The following is a 13,448-nucleotide window of genomic DNA, read 5'->3' as shown; positions in this document are numbered from 1 at the left end:
CAGAGCAGACCTTTGGTCTGAGACCTGACAGTGCAGATGCCACGCATGCTGCCGCGTGGCGGCGGTGTCGCGGCTTGGGACAAGAGGAGGCCCCACGGTGCGGGCTGAGGCGCCAGGCAGCGCGGCGGGCGCTGAGGGTTGGGGTCACCCCCACCCCGGGCCGCCGCCGCGCTCCCAGAAAGGGGACAGAACAAGAGGCAAAAAAAAAAAAAAAAAAAAAAGAAGCAGCCTGTGGCCCCCGGTATTCCCAGGCAGTCTCCCATCCAAGTACTGACCGGGCCCGACCCTGCTTAGCTTCCGAGACCAGACGAGATCGGGGGCGTTCAGGGTGGTGTGGCCCTAGACGGCGGCGGAGGGCGCCCCTGCCCCGCTCAAGAAGCCGAGCCTCTCTGAGCTTTCCCGCCGCCGCCGCCGCCGCCGCCGCCGCCTCCCGCCCCAGGCCCCGCGCCGGGCCGGGCCTGTTGAGTTCGCCGGCCGGGTCCCGTGGGCTCCCAGGGACGGGGGTGATGGGCGGGGCGGGGCGGGGGGCTGTCTCTCTATACACACACACACACACTCACACTCACTCACACTCACACAAGATGCGCCTCCACGGCTGGACTCGCCAAGGTGGAGCCCTCCCAGCCCCCCTCGTCTCCTCGCCCGGCCTCCTTCACCTACCCGCTGCCCACCCCCAGCGCGTCGCCGCCGCTGACGCTGACTGCGCACGCGCGCGCCCTTTGACCCCAGCCAGGGGCCGCCCTCCCCCACAACCCCTTTCAGCTGTGCCCCCCCTCGCCCTGTGGGTGGGCTGCCGCCTATTCCCCCGGGCCAGGGCTGGGGCACAGCGCAAGGGGGAGGGGAGCCAGTGTATGGGGCGTCTCTCTCTGGGGATGTGTCCCATGGGTGGGGTGGGGTGGCGTGGTTTGTGGGGCGCTGAAGAAATCAGTCCCCTCCATCTCCTACCTCTGGAAAACGCCCAAGCCCGTGGAGAACCGCCGGCACCGCTTCGTGGGGGCCGGGACCCTCCTCTGTGTCCTCCTGTGGCCCGGTCCAAGGGGCCTGGGCCTGGCCGGGGCTGCATTGGACCCCGACCACCCTGGCGTGTGGACTCGCTAAAAATCGGCCATTAGATATTGGATTCCAGCTTCATTGAGGTCATTTCACTAATGAGTGCACCGGAAAGAGTTTCCTAATCCATCTGTGAGGGTGGCAACTGAAAGAGAATTTGAAAGCTGACAGAATAGGCGAGGGAAGGCATAGGAGATTTCCACACCCAGCAAGGAAGCCTTTCCCGAAATGGAAGAAAGAAACGAGCAAACAGAGACACCGGTAGCCCGCCCGGAAAAGAGTCTGCCCCCGAGAGAAAGCACCCTGACCAGGTTCACCCGTGGGTGGGTGGCGAGCTAGCGGCGTTCAGAAGAGCGAGGCCCGCAGTCTGTGCGGAAGACACCTGCACTCGGGTGTGTGTGGCGGCCCGATTCACAAGCAGCTCTAGATGTTAAACCAAGGAGAAGCCAGGGAGTTCCCAAGGCCCCAGGTGTCCTCAGCCCACGACTGGCTGCTGTGGGAATGCGAAGCCCGGCTCCTTGTCTCAGAGCGGGGTTCCCAGGAGGATCAGGCTGAAGCTGGGACTTGGCCTCAAAGTGTCCCCTCGCATGGCCACCCCCTTCCCCTTCCTGCTCCTCTACTCCTGGTGCCCCTCCATCCAGGGGCCAGACCTTAAAGAGTCACCGCAAGAGAATCCTGGTCCCAAAGGAGCCTTCTGGGGGACCGGTGCTGAGAGAGGTTGTGGGCATGGCCCGCTGGGGCTCTGCCCGACCCAGGGCTGAGAGATGCCACCTCCCAGCTCTGGGTCCCTGCAGGAAGTGTTGGCAAGCACAGGGCCAGTCCCCCAAAGGCCCAGGTGCAGGGAGCCCAGGCCAAGCAGCCTGTGGAAGAAGCCACTTGCCGTGCCACCCCGGGAACAGGACTGCAGGCCCCGGCCCTTCCCACCTCCTCCTCCTCCTCCTCCTCCCCCCCCCCGCGCCCCCCCCCCGGACATGGCACAGGGCTCAGAGACACCTCAGACTCTTGCTACCCAAGGTGCGAAGGGCATCAGTTGCTCCTCCAAACCCCCCCCCGCCCAGCAGACCACGTTGTCCAGCCAGCCCCCGGGCCTCCCTGGGGTGCCCAGCACAAAAGTGCAGACACCCACCGGACCCTCAGTCTCAGCTTTCGGATGTTTTTGCCACTCTAAGGACCCGCAGGCCCGCTGGGCCTTCGGGCAGGACAGAGAGCCCCGGGATCCGACGTGGAGAGCTGCGTGTACGTACGTCCCCATCAGGAGGCGGTCCCCACCTCCGCGGCTCTCCCCTCGCGGGGAGCGGCAGCCCCAGCCGGCAGCCGCAGGGCATCAGGGAAGACACCAGGCTGGGCCCCCCGCGGCACAGCGGGGGCACGTCCCCCGCACTCGACTTAGGGAAGGCTGCTGGAGACTGCTGCGGCCACCCTGCTGCCGGGTTTCTGGAGGGCTTCCTGGAAGCAGCCTCCACACCAAGCCCTTGGAAGGCCCAGGCGACGGAGGAGCCGGTCAGGCAGGGGCCGAGGACGGTGAGAGGCCGGGCGGGAAGGAGCATGTCAGGCAGGGGCAGAGGACGGTGACAGGCCGGGCGGGGAGGAGCCAGTCAGGCGGGGGCCCAGGACAGTGACGGGCCTGGCCGGGGAGGAGTGCGTCAGGCAGGGGCAGAGGAGACGGGCTGGGTAAGGGGTAGGGTGACAGTTAGGGCACAATTCACAATCGCAAAGACGTGGAAGCGACCCGAGTGCCCATCCATCCAGGAGTGCATTAATAAAATGTGGCGCGTGGACACCACGGAGTGCCATTCGGCTGTGAGGAGCAGCGGTGAGAGGGCGCCTCTCGTGTTCTCCTGGCCAGAGCTGGAACCCGTTCCAGTAAGCCAGGTATCCCAAGAATGGACACACGAGCACCACGTGAGCGCGCTCACCAGCAAATTGGTACGAACGGATGGACACCTAAGTGGACGGAGAGGAATCACCTTCATCGGGTGGGTGTCGGGCGGGTGGGGGGAGGCGATGGGCATCCACATCCATTAGGAATGGGGTGGGTGCGCACCGACTGGGGGATGGGCGCACTTGAAGCTCTGACCCCAGGGGGGGGGCTTGGAGAGGGCAACTGTACCCGACCTTAACACTGGTACCCCCACAATACGCTGGAACAACATGAGAGGTATATGAATGAGAACACAGGGGGGAGGGGTGCACGGGCAACACATGTCACCTGAATACTTGTACTCCCATCATCTGCTTGAAAAGAGAGAGAAAAGAAAATGCAATCATAGAGGTAAGAGACACTTTTTAAAAATCATGAATCCGAAGAGAAAAGTAAAAGGAGGCCTGTGGAGCAGGTCTGGGTGTGACTCCGGATCCCCCAACATCAGGTGCCACCACCAAAGATTCCTGCGTGGAGCCCATAGAACCCCCAAAAGCAACGGGACGAGTTCTGGTCACATACTCCCTCAAAATGACATCCTGGCCTTCTTCTGGAACTCCCTCCCCTCTCAGACTCTCAAGGTTTTCTCCAGCGTGTCTGTTCCCACAGAGCAGACCTTTGGTCTGAGACCTGACAGTCCAGATGCCACGCATGCTGCCGCGTGGCGGCGGTGTCGCGGCTTGGGACAAGAGGAGGCCCCACGGTGCGGGCTGAGGCGCCAGGCAGCGCGGCGGGCGCTGAGGGTTGGGGTCACCCCCACCCCGGGCCGCCGCCGCGCTCCCAGAAAGGGGACAGAACAAGAGGCAAAAAAAAAAAAAAAAAAAAAAGAAGCAGCCTGTGGCCCCCGGTATTCCCAGGCAGTCTCCCATCCAAGTACTGACCGGGCCCGACCCTGCTTAGCTTCCGAGACCAGACGAGATCGGGGGCGTTCAGGGTGGTGTGGCCCTAGACGGCGGCGGAGGGCGCCCCTGCCCCGCTCAAGAAGCCGAGCCTCTCTGCGCTTTCCCGCCGCCGCCGCCGCCGCCGCCGCCGCCTCCCGCCCCAGGCCCCGCGCCGGGCCGGGCCTGTTGAGTTCGCCGGCCGGGTCCCGTGGGCTCCCAGGGACGGGGGTGATGGGCGGGGCGGGGCGGGGGGCTGTCTCTCTATACACACACACACACACTCACACTCACTCACACTCACACAAGATGCGCCTCCACGGCTGGACTCGCCAAGGTGGAGCCCTCCCAGCCCCCCTCGTCTCCTCGCCCGGCCTCCTTCACCTACCCGCTGCCCACCCCCAGCGCGTCGCCGCCGCTGACGCTGACTGCGCACGCGCGCGCCCTTTGACCCCAGCCAGGGGCCGCCCTCCCCCACAACCCCTTTCAGCTGTGCCCCCCCTCGCCCTGTGGGTGGGCTGCCGCCTATTCCCCCGGGCCAGGGCTGGGGCACAGCGCAAGGGGGAGGGGAGCCAGTGTATGGGGCGTCTCTCTCTGGGGATGTGTCCCATGGGTGGGGTGGGGTGGCGTGGTTTGTGGGGCGCTGAAGAAATCAGTCCCCTCCATCTCCTACCTCTGGAAAACGCCCAAGCCCGTGGAGAACCGCCGGCACCGCTTCGTGGGGGCCGGGACCCTCCTCTGTGTCCTCCTGTGGCCCGGTCCAAGGGGCCTGGGCCTGGCCGGGGCTGCATTGGACCCCGACCACCCTGGCGTGTGGACTCGCTAAAAATCGGCCATTAGATATTGGATTCCAGCTTCATTGAGGTCATTTCACTAATGAGTGCACCGGAAAGAGTTTCCTAATCCATCTGTGAGGGTGGCAACTGAAAGAGAATTTGAAAGCTGACAGAATAGGCGAGGGAAGGCATAGGAGATTTCCACACCCAGCAAGGAAGCCTTTCCCGAAATGGAAGAAAGAAACGAGCAAACAGAGACACCGGTAGCCCGCCCGGAAAAGAGTCTGCCCCCGAGAGAAAGCACCCTGACCAGGTTCACCCGTGGGTGGGTGGCGAGCTAGCGGCGTTCAGAAGAGCGAGGCCCGCAGTCTGTGCGGAAGACACCTGCACTCGGGTGTGTGTGGCGGCCCGATTCACAAGCAGCTCTAGATGTTAAACCAAGGAGAAGCCAGGGAGTTCCCAAGGCCCCAGGTGTCCTCAGCCCACGACTGGCTGCTGTGGGAATGCGAAGCCCGGCTCCTTGTCTCAGAGCGGGGTTCCCAGGAGGATCAGGCTGAAGCTGGGACTTGGCCTCAAAGTGTCCCCTCGCATGGCCACCCCCTTCCCCTTCCTGCTCCTCTACTCCTGGTGCCCCTCCATCCAGGGGCCAGACCTTAAAGAGTCACCGCAAGAGAATCCTGGTCCCAAAGGAGCCTTCTGGGGGACCGGTGCTGAGAGAGGTTGTGGGCATGGCCCGCTGGGGCTCTGCCCGACCCAGGGCTGAGAGATGCCACCTCCCAGCTCTGGGTCCCTGCAGGAAGTGTTGGCAAGCACAGGGCCAGTCCCCCAAAGGCCCAGGTGCAGGGAGCCCAGGCCAAGCAGCCTGTGGAAGAAGCCACTTGCCGTGCCACCCCGGGAACAGGACTGCAGGCCCCGGCCCTTCCCACCTCCTCCTCCTCCTCCTCCTCCCCCCCCCCGCGCCCCCCCCCGGACATGGCACAGGGCTCAGAGACACCTCAGACTCTTGCTACCCAAGGTGCGAAGGGCATCAGTTGCTCCTCCAACCCCCCCCCCCGCCCAGCAGACCACGTTGTCCAGCCAGCCCCCGGGCCTCCCTGGGGTGCCCAGCACAAAAGTGCAGACACCCACCGGACCCTCAGTCTCAGCTTTCGGATGTTTTTGCCACTCTAAGGACCCGCAGGCCCGCTGGGCCTTCGGGCAGGACAGAGAGCCCCGGGATCCGACGTGGAGAGCTGCGTGTACCTACGTCCCCATCAGGAGGCGGTCCCCACCTCCGCGGCTCTCCCCTCGCGGGGAGCGGCAGCCCCAGCCGGCAGCCGCAGGGCATCAGGGAAGACACCAGGCTGGGCCCCCCGCGGCACAGCGGGGGCACGTCCCCCGCACTCGACTTAGGGAAGGCTGCTGGAGACTGCTGCGGCCACCCTGCTGCCGGGTTTCTGGAGGGCTTCCTGGAAGCAGCCTCCACACCAAGCCCTTGGAAGGCCCAGGCGACGGAGGAGCCGGTCAGGCAGGGGCCGAGGACGGTGAGAGGCCGGGCGGGAAGGAGCATGTCAGGCAGGGGCAGAGGACGGTGACAGGCCGGGCGGGGAGGAGCCGGTCAGGCGGGGGCCCAGGACAGTGACGGGCCTGGCCGGGGAGGAGTGCGTCAGGCAGGGGCAGAGGAGACGGGCTGGGTAAGGGGTAGGGTGACAGTTAGGGCACAATTCACAATCGCAAAGACGTGGAAGCGACCCGAGTGCCCATCCATCCAGGAGTGCATTAATAAAATGTGGCGCGTGGACACCACGGAGTGCCATTCGGCTGTGAGGAGCAGCGGTGAGAGGGCGCCTCTCGTGTTCTCCTGGCCAGAGCTGGAACCCGTTCCAGTAAGCCAGGTATCCCAAGAATGGACACACGAGCACCACGTGAGCGCGCTCACCAGCAAATTGGTACGAACGGATGGACACCTAAGTGGACGGAGAGGAATCACCTTCATCGGGTGGGTGTCGGGCGGGTGGGGGGAGGCGATGGGCATCCACATCCATTAGGAATGGGGTGGGTGCGCACCGACTGGGGGATGGGCGCACTTGAAGCTCTGACCCCAGGGGGGAGGCTTGGAGAGGGCAACTGTACCCGACCTTAACACTGGTACCCCCACAATACGCTGGAACAACATGAGAGGTATATGAATGAGAACACAGGGGGGAGGGGTGCACGGGCAACACATGTCACCTGAATACTTGTACTCCCATCATCTGCTTGAAAAGAGAGAGAAAAGAAAATGCAATCATAGAGGTAAGAGACACTTTTTAAAAATCATGAATCCGAAGAGAAAAGTAAAAGGAGGCCTGTGGAGCAGGTCTGGGTGTGACTCCGGATCCCCCAACATCAGGTGCCACCACCAAAGATTCCTGCGTGGAGCCCATAGAACCCCCAAAAGCAACGGGACGAGTTCTGGTCACATACTCCCTCAAAATGACATCCTGGCCTTCTTCTGGAACTCCCTCCCCTCTCAGACTCTCAAGGTTTTCTCCAGCGTGTCTGTTCCCACAGAGCAGACCTTTGGTCTGAGACCTGACAGTGCAGATGCCACGCATGCTGCCGCGTGGCGGCGGTGTCGCGGCTTGGGACAAGAGGAGGCCCCACGGTGCGGGCTGAGGCGCCAGGCAGCGCGGCGGGCGCTGAGGGTTGGGGTCACCCCCACCCCGGGCCGCCGCCGCGCTCCCAGAAAGGGGACAGAACAAGAGGCAAAAAAAAAAAAAAAAAAAAAGAAGCAGCCTGTGGCCCCCGGTATTCCCAGGCAGTCTCCCATCCAAGTACTGACCGGGCCCGACCCTGCTTAGCTTCCGAGACCAGACGAGATCGGGGGCGTTCAGGGTGGTGTGGCCCTAGACGGCGGCGGAGGGCGCCCCTGCCCCGCTCAAGAAGCCGAGCCTCTCTGCGCTTTCCCGCCGCCGCCGCCGCCGCCGCCGCCGCCGCCGCCGCCTCCCGCCCCAGGCCCCGCGCCGGGCCGGGCCTGTTGAGTTCGCCGGCCGGGTCCCGTGGGCTCCCAGGGACGGGGGTGATGGGCGGGGCGGGGCGGGGGGCTGTCTCTCTATACACACACACACACACTCACACTCACTCACACTCACACAAGATGCGCCTCCACGGCTGGACTCGCCAAGGTGGAGCCCTCCCAGCCCCCCTCGTCTCCTCGCCCGGCCTCCTTCACCTACCCGCTGCCCACCCCCAGCGCGTCGCCGCCGCTGACGCTGACTGCGCACGCGCGCGCCCTTTGACCCCAGCCAGGGGCCGCCCTCCCCCACAACCCCTTTCAGCTGTGCCCCCCCTCGCCCTGTGGGTGGGCTGCCGCCTATTCCCCCGGGCCAGGGCTGGGGCACAGCGCAAGGGGGAGGGGAGCCAGTGTATGGGGCGTCTCTCTCTGGGGATGTGTCCCATGGGTGGGGTGGGGTGGCGTGGTTTGTGGGGCGCTGAAGAAATCAGTCCCCTCCATCTCCTACCTCTGGAAAACGCCCAAGCCCGTGGAGAACCGCCGGCACCGCTTCGTGGGGGCCGGGACCCTCCTCTGTGTCCTCCTGTGGCCCGGTCCAAGGGGCCTGGGCCTGGCCGGGGCTGCATTGGACCCCGACCACCCTGGCGTGTGGACTCGCTAAAAATCGGCCATTAGATATTGGATTCCAGCTTCATTGAGGTCATTTCACTAATGAGTGCACCGGAAAGAGTTTCCTAATCCATCTGTGAGGGTGGCAACTGAAAGAGAATTTGAAAGCTGACAGAATAGGCGAGGGAAGGCATAGGAGATTTCCACACCCAGCAAGGAAGCCTTTCCCGAAATGGAAGAAAGAAACGAGCAAACAGAGACACCGGTAGCCCGCCCGGAAAAGAGTCTGCCCCTGAGAGAAAGCACCCTGACCAGGTTCACCCGTGGGTGGGTGGCGAGCTAGCGGCGTTCAGAAGAGCGAGGCCCGCAGTCTGTGCGGAAGACACCTGCACTCGGGTGTGTGTGGCGGCCCGATTCACAAGCAGCTCTAGATGTTAAACCAAGGAGAAGCCAGGGAGTTCCCAAGGCCCCAGGTGTCCTCAGCCCACGACTGGCTGCTGTGGGAATGCGAAGCCCGGCTCCTTGTCTCAGAGCGGGGTTCCCAGGAGGATCAGGCTGAAGCTGGGACTTGGCCTCAAAGTGTCCCCTCGCATGGCCACCCCCTTCCCCTTCCTGCTCCTCTACTCCTGGTGCCCCTCCATCCAGGGGCCAGACCTTAAAGAGTCACCGCAAGAGAATCCTGGTCCCAAAGGAGCCTTCTGGGGGACCGGTGCTGAGAGAGGTTGTGGGCATGGCCCGCTGGGGCTCTGCCCGACCCAGGGCTGAGAGATGCCACCTCCCAGCTCTGGGTCCCTGCAGGAAGTTTTGGCAAGCACAGGGCCAGTCCCCCAAAGGCCCAGGTGCAGGGAGCCCAGGCCAAGCAGCCTGTGGAAGAAGCCACTTGCCGTGCCACCCCGGGAACAGGACTGCAGGCCCCGGCCCTTCCCACCTCCTCCTCCTCCTCCTCCTCCCCCCCCCCGCGCCCCCCGCCCGGACATGGCACAGGGCTCAGAGACACCTCAGACTCTTGCTACCCAAGGTGCGAAGGGCATCAGTTGCTCCTCCAACCCCCCCCCGCCCAGCAGACCACGTTGTCCAGCCAGCCCCCGGGCCTCCCTGGGGTGCCCAGCACAAAAGTGCAGACACCCACCGGACCCTCAGTCTCAGCTTTCGGATGTTTTTGCCACTCTAAGGACCCGCAGGCCCGCTGGGCCTTCGGGCAGGACAGAGAGCCCCGGGATCCGACGTGGAGAGCTGCGTGTACGTACGTCCCCATCAGGAGGCGGTCCCCACCTCCGCGGCTCTCCCCTCGCGGGGAGCGGCAGCCCCAGCCGGCAGCCGCAGGGCATCAGGGAAGACACCAGGCTGGGCCCCCCGCGGCACAGCGGGGGCACGTCCCCCGCACTCGACTTAGGGAAGGCTGCTGGAGACTGCTGCGGCCACCCTGCTGCCGGGTTTCTGGAGGGCTTCCTGGAAGCAGCCTCCACACCAAGCCCTTGGAAGGCCCAGGCGACGGAGGAGCCGGTCAGGCAGGGGCCGAGGACGGTGAGAGGCCGGGCGGGAAGGAGCATGTCAGGCAGGGGCAGAGGACGGTGACAGGCCGGGCGGGGAGGAGCCGGTCAGGCGGGGGCCCAGGACAGTGACGGGCCTGGCCGGGGAGGAGTGCGTCAGGCAGGGGCAGAGGAGACGGGCTGGGTAAGGGGTAGAGTGACAGTTAGGGCACAATTCACAATCGCAAAGACGTGGAAGCGACCCGAGTGCCCATCCATCCAGGAGTGCATTAATAAAATGTGGCGCGTGGACACCACGGAGTGCCATTCGGCTGTGAGGAGCAGCGGTGAGAGGGCGCCTCTCGTGTTCTCCTGGCCAGAGCTGGAACCCGTTCCAGTAAGCCAGGTATCCCAAGAATGGACACACGAGCACCACGTGAGCGCGCTCACCAGCAAATTGGTACGAACGGATGGACACCTAAGTGGACGGAGAGGAATCACCTTCATCGGGTGGGTGTCGGGCGGGTGGGGGGAGGCGATGGGCATCCACATCCATTAGGAATGGGGTGGGTGCGCACCGACTGGGGGATGGGCGCACTTGAAGCTCTGACCCCAGGGGGGAGGCTTGGAGAGGGCAACTGTACCCGACCTTAACACTGGTACCCCCACAATACGCTGGAACAACATGAGAGGTATATGAATGAGAACACAGGGGGGAGGGGTGCACGGGCAACACATGTCACCTGAATACTTGTACTCCCATCATCTGCTTGAAAAGAGAGAGAAAAGAAAATGCAATCATAGAGGTAAGAGACACTTTTTAAAAATCATGAATCCGAAGAGAAAAGTAAAAGGAGGCCTGTGGAGCAGGTCTGGGTGTGACTCCGGATCCCCCAACATCAGGTGCCACCACCAAAGATTCCTGCGTGGAGCCCATAGAACCCCCAAAAGCAACGGGACGAGTTCTGGTCACATACTCCCTCAAAATGACATCCTGGCCTTCTTCTGGAACTCCCTCCCCTCTCAGACTCTCAAGGTTTTCTCCAGCGTGTCTGTTCCCACAGAGCAGACCTTTGGTCTGAGACCTGACAGTCCAGATGCCACGCATGCTGCCGCGTGGCGGCGGTGTCGCGGCTTGGGACAAGAGGAGGCCCCACGGTGCGGGCTGAGGCGCCAGGCAGCGCGGCGGGCGCTGAGGGTTGGGGTCACCCCCACCCCGGGCCGCCGCCGCGCTCCCAGAAAGGGGACAGAACAAGAGGCAAAAAAAAAAAAAAAAAAAAAAGAAGCAGCCTGTGGCCCCCGGTATTCCCAGGCAGTCTCCCATCCAAGTACTGACCGGGCCCGACCCTGCTTAGCTTCCGAGACCAGACGAGATCGGGGGCGTTCAGGGTGGTGTGGCCCTAGACGGCGGCGGAGGGCGCCCCTGCCCCGCTCAAGAAGCCGAGCCTCTCTGCGCTTTCCCGCCGCCGCCGCCGCCGCCTCCCGCCCCAGGCCCCGCGCCAGGCCGGGCCTGTTGAGTTCGCCGGCCGGGTCCCGTGGGCTCCCAGGGACGGGGGTGATGGGCGGGGCGGGGCGGGGGGCTGTCTCTCTATACACACACACACACACTCACACTCACTCACACTCACACAAGATGCGCCTCCACGGCTGGACTCGCCAAGGTGGAGCCCTCCCAGCCCCCCTCGTCTCCTCGCCCGGCCTCCTTCACCTACCCGCTGCCCACCCCCAGCGCGTCGCCGCCGCTGACGCTGACTGCGCACGCGCGCGCCCTTTGACCCCAGCCAGGGGCCGCCCTCCCCCACAACCCCTTTCAGCTGTGCCCCCCCTCGCCCTGTGGGTGGGCTGCCGCCTATTCCCCCGGGCCAGGGCTGGGGCACAGCGCAAGGGGGAGGGGAGCCAGTGTATGGGGCGTCTCTCTCTGGGGATGTGTCCCATGGGTGGGGTGGGGTGGCGTGGTTTGTGGGGCGCTGAAGAAATCAGTCCCCTCCATCTCCTACCTCTGGAAAACGCCCAAGCCCGTGGAGAACCGCCGGCACCGCTTCGTGGGGGCCGGGACCCTCCTCTGTGTCCTCCTGTGGCCCGGTCCAAGGGGCCTGGGCCTGGCCGGGGCTGCATTGGACCCCGACCACCCTGGCGTGTGGACTCGCTAAAAATCGGCCATTAGATATTGGATTCCAGCTTCATTGAGGTCATTTCACTAATGAGTGCACCGGAAAGAGTTTCCTAATCCATCTGTGAGGGTGGCAACTGAAAGAGAATTTGAAAGCTGACAGAATAGGCGAGGGAAGGCATAGGAGATTTCCACACCCAGCAAGGAAGCCTTTCCCGAAATGGAAGAAAGAAACGAGCAAACAGAGACACCGGTAGCCCGCCCGGAAAAGAGTCTGCCCCCGAGAGAAAGCACCCTGACCAGGTTCACCCGTGGGTGGGTGGCGAGCTAGCGGCGTTCAGAAGAGCGAGGCCCGCAGTCTGTGCGGAAGACACCTGCACTCGGGTGTGTGTGGCGGCCCGATTCACAAGCAGCTCTAGATGTTAAACCAAGGAGAAGCCAGGGAGTTCCCAAGGCCCCAGGTGTCCTCAGCCCACGACTGGCTGCTGTGGGAATGCGAAGCCCGGCTCCTTGTCTCAGAGCGGGGTTCCCAGGAGGATCAGGCTGAAGCTGGGACTTGGCCTCAAAGTGTCCCCTCGCATGGCCACCCCCTTCCCCTTCCTGCTCCTCTACTCCTGGTGCCCCTCCATCCAGGGGCCAGACCTTAAAGAGTCACCGCAAGAGAATCCTGGTCCCAAAGGAGCCTTCTGGGGGACCGGTGCTGAGAGAGGTTGTGGGCATGGCCCGCTGGGGCTCTGCCCGACCCAGGGCTGAGAGATGCCACCTCCCAGCTCTGGGTCCCTGCAGGAAGTGTTGGCAAGCACAGGGCCAGTCCCCCAAAGGCCCAGGTGCAGGGAGCCCAGGCCAAGCAGCCTGTGGAAGAAGCCACTTGCCGTGCCACCCCGGGAACAGGACTGCAGGCCCCGGCCCTTCCCACCTCCTCCTCCTCCTCCTCCTCCCCCCCCCGCGCCCCCCCCCGGACATGGCACAGGGCTCAGAGACACCTCAGACTCTTGCTACCCAAGGTGCGAAGGGCATCAGTTGCTCCTCCAACCCCCCCCCCGCCCAGCAGACCACGTTGTCCAGCCAGCCCCCGGGCCTCCCTGGGGTGCCCAGCACAAAAGTGCAGACACCCACCGGACCCTCAGTCTCAGCTTTCGGATGTTTTTGCCACTCTAAGGACCCGCAGGCCCGCTGGGCCTTCGGGCAGGACAGAGAGCCCCGGGATCCGACGTGGAGAGCTGCGTGTACGTACGTCCCCATCAGGAGGCGGTCCCCACCTCCGCGGCTCTCCCCTCGCGGGGAGCGGCAGCCCCAGCCGGCAGCCGCAGGGCATCAGGGAAGACACCAGGCTGGGCCCCCCGCGGCACAGCGGGGGCACGTCCCCCGCACTCGACTTAGGGAAGGCTGCTGGAGACTGCTGCGGCCACCCTGCTGCCGGGTTTCTGGAGGGCTTCCTGGAAGCAGCCTCCACACCAAGCCCTTGGAAGGCCCAGGCGACGGAGGAGCCGGTCAGGCAGGGGCCGAGGACGGTGAGAGGCCGGGCGGGAAGGAGCATGTCAGGCAGGGGCAGAGGACGGTGACAGGCCGGGCGGGGAGGAGCCGGTCAGGCGGGGGCCCAGGACAGTGACGGGCCTGGCCGGGGAGGAGTGCGTCAGGCAGGGGCAGAGGAGACGGGCTGG

At 64.5% G+C, this 13,448-nt stretch overlaps 4 pseudogenes; all 4 read right to left on the bottom strand.

The window, feature by feature from the left end:
* Nucleotides 1-226: 226 nt before the first annotated feature.
* On the bottom strand, nucleotides 227-345 carry LOC142876030 (uncharacterized; annotated as a pseudogene).
* Nucleotides 346-3,803: 3,458 nt separating this feature from the next.
* LOC142876029 (uncharacterized) lies at nucleotides 3,804-3,922 on the bottom strand (annotated as a pseudogene).
* Nucleotides 3,923-7,379: 3,457 nt separating this feature from the next.
* Nucleotides 7,380-7,498, bottom strand: LOC142876028 (uncharacterized; annotated as a pseudogene).
* Nucleotides 7,499-10,964: 3,466 nt separating this feature from the next.
* LOC142876026 (uncharacterized) lies at nucleotides 10,965-11,083 on the bottom strand (annotated as a pseudogene).
* Between the last annotated feature and the right edge of the window lie 2,365 nt (nucleotides 11,084-13,448).

The sequence above is a fragment of the Microcebus murinus genome, chromosome 14, assembly GCF_040939455.1.
Source record: "Microcebus murinus isolate Inina chromosome 14, M.murinus_Inina_mat1.0, whole genome shotgun sequence".
In the NCBI taxonomy this organism is placed as follows: Eukaryota; Metazoa; Chordata; class Mammalia; order Primates; family Cheirogaleidae; genus Microcebus; species Microcebus murinus.
This window is presented reverse-complemented; position numbering and strand designations above follow the sequence as displayed.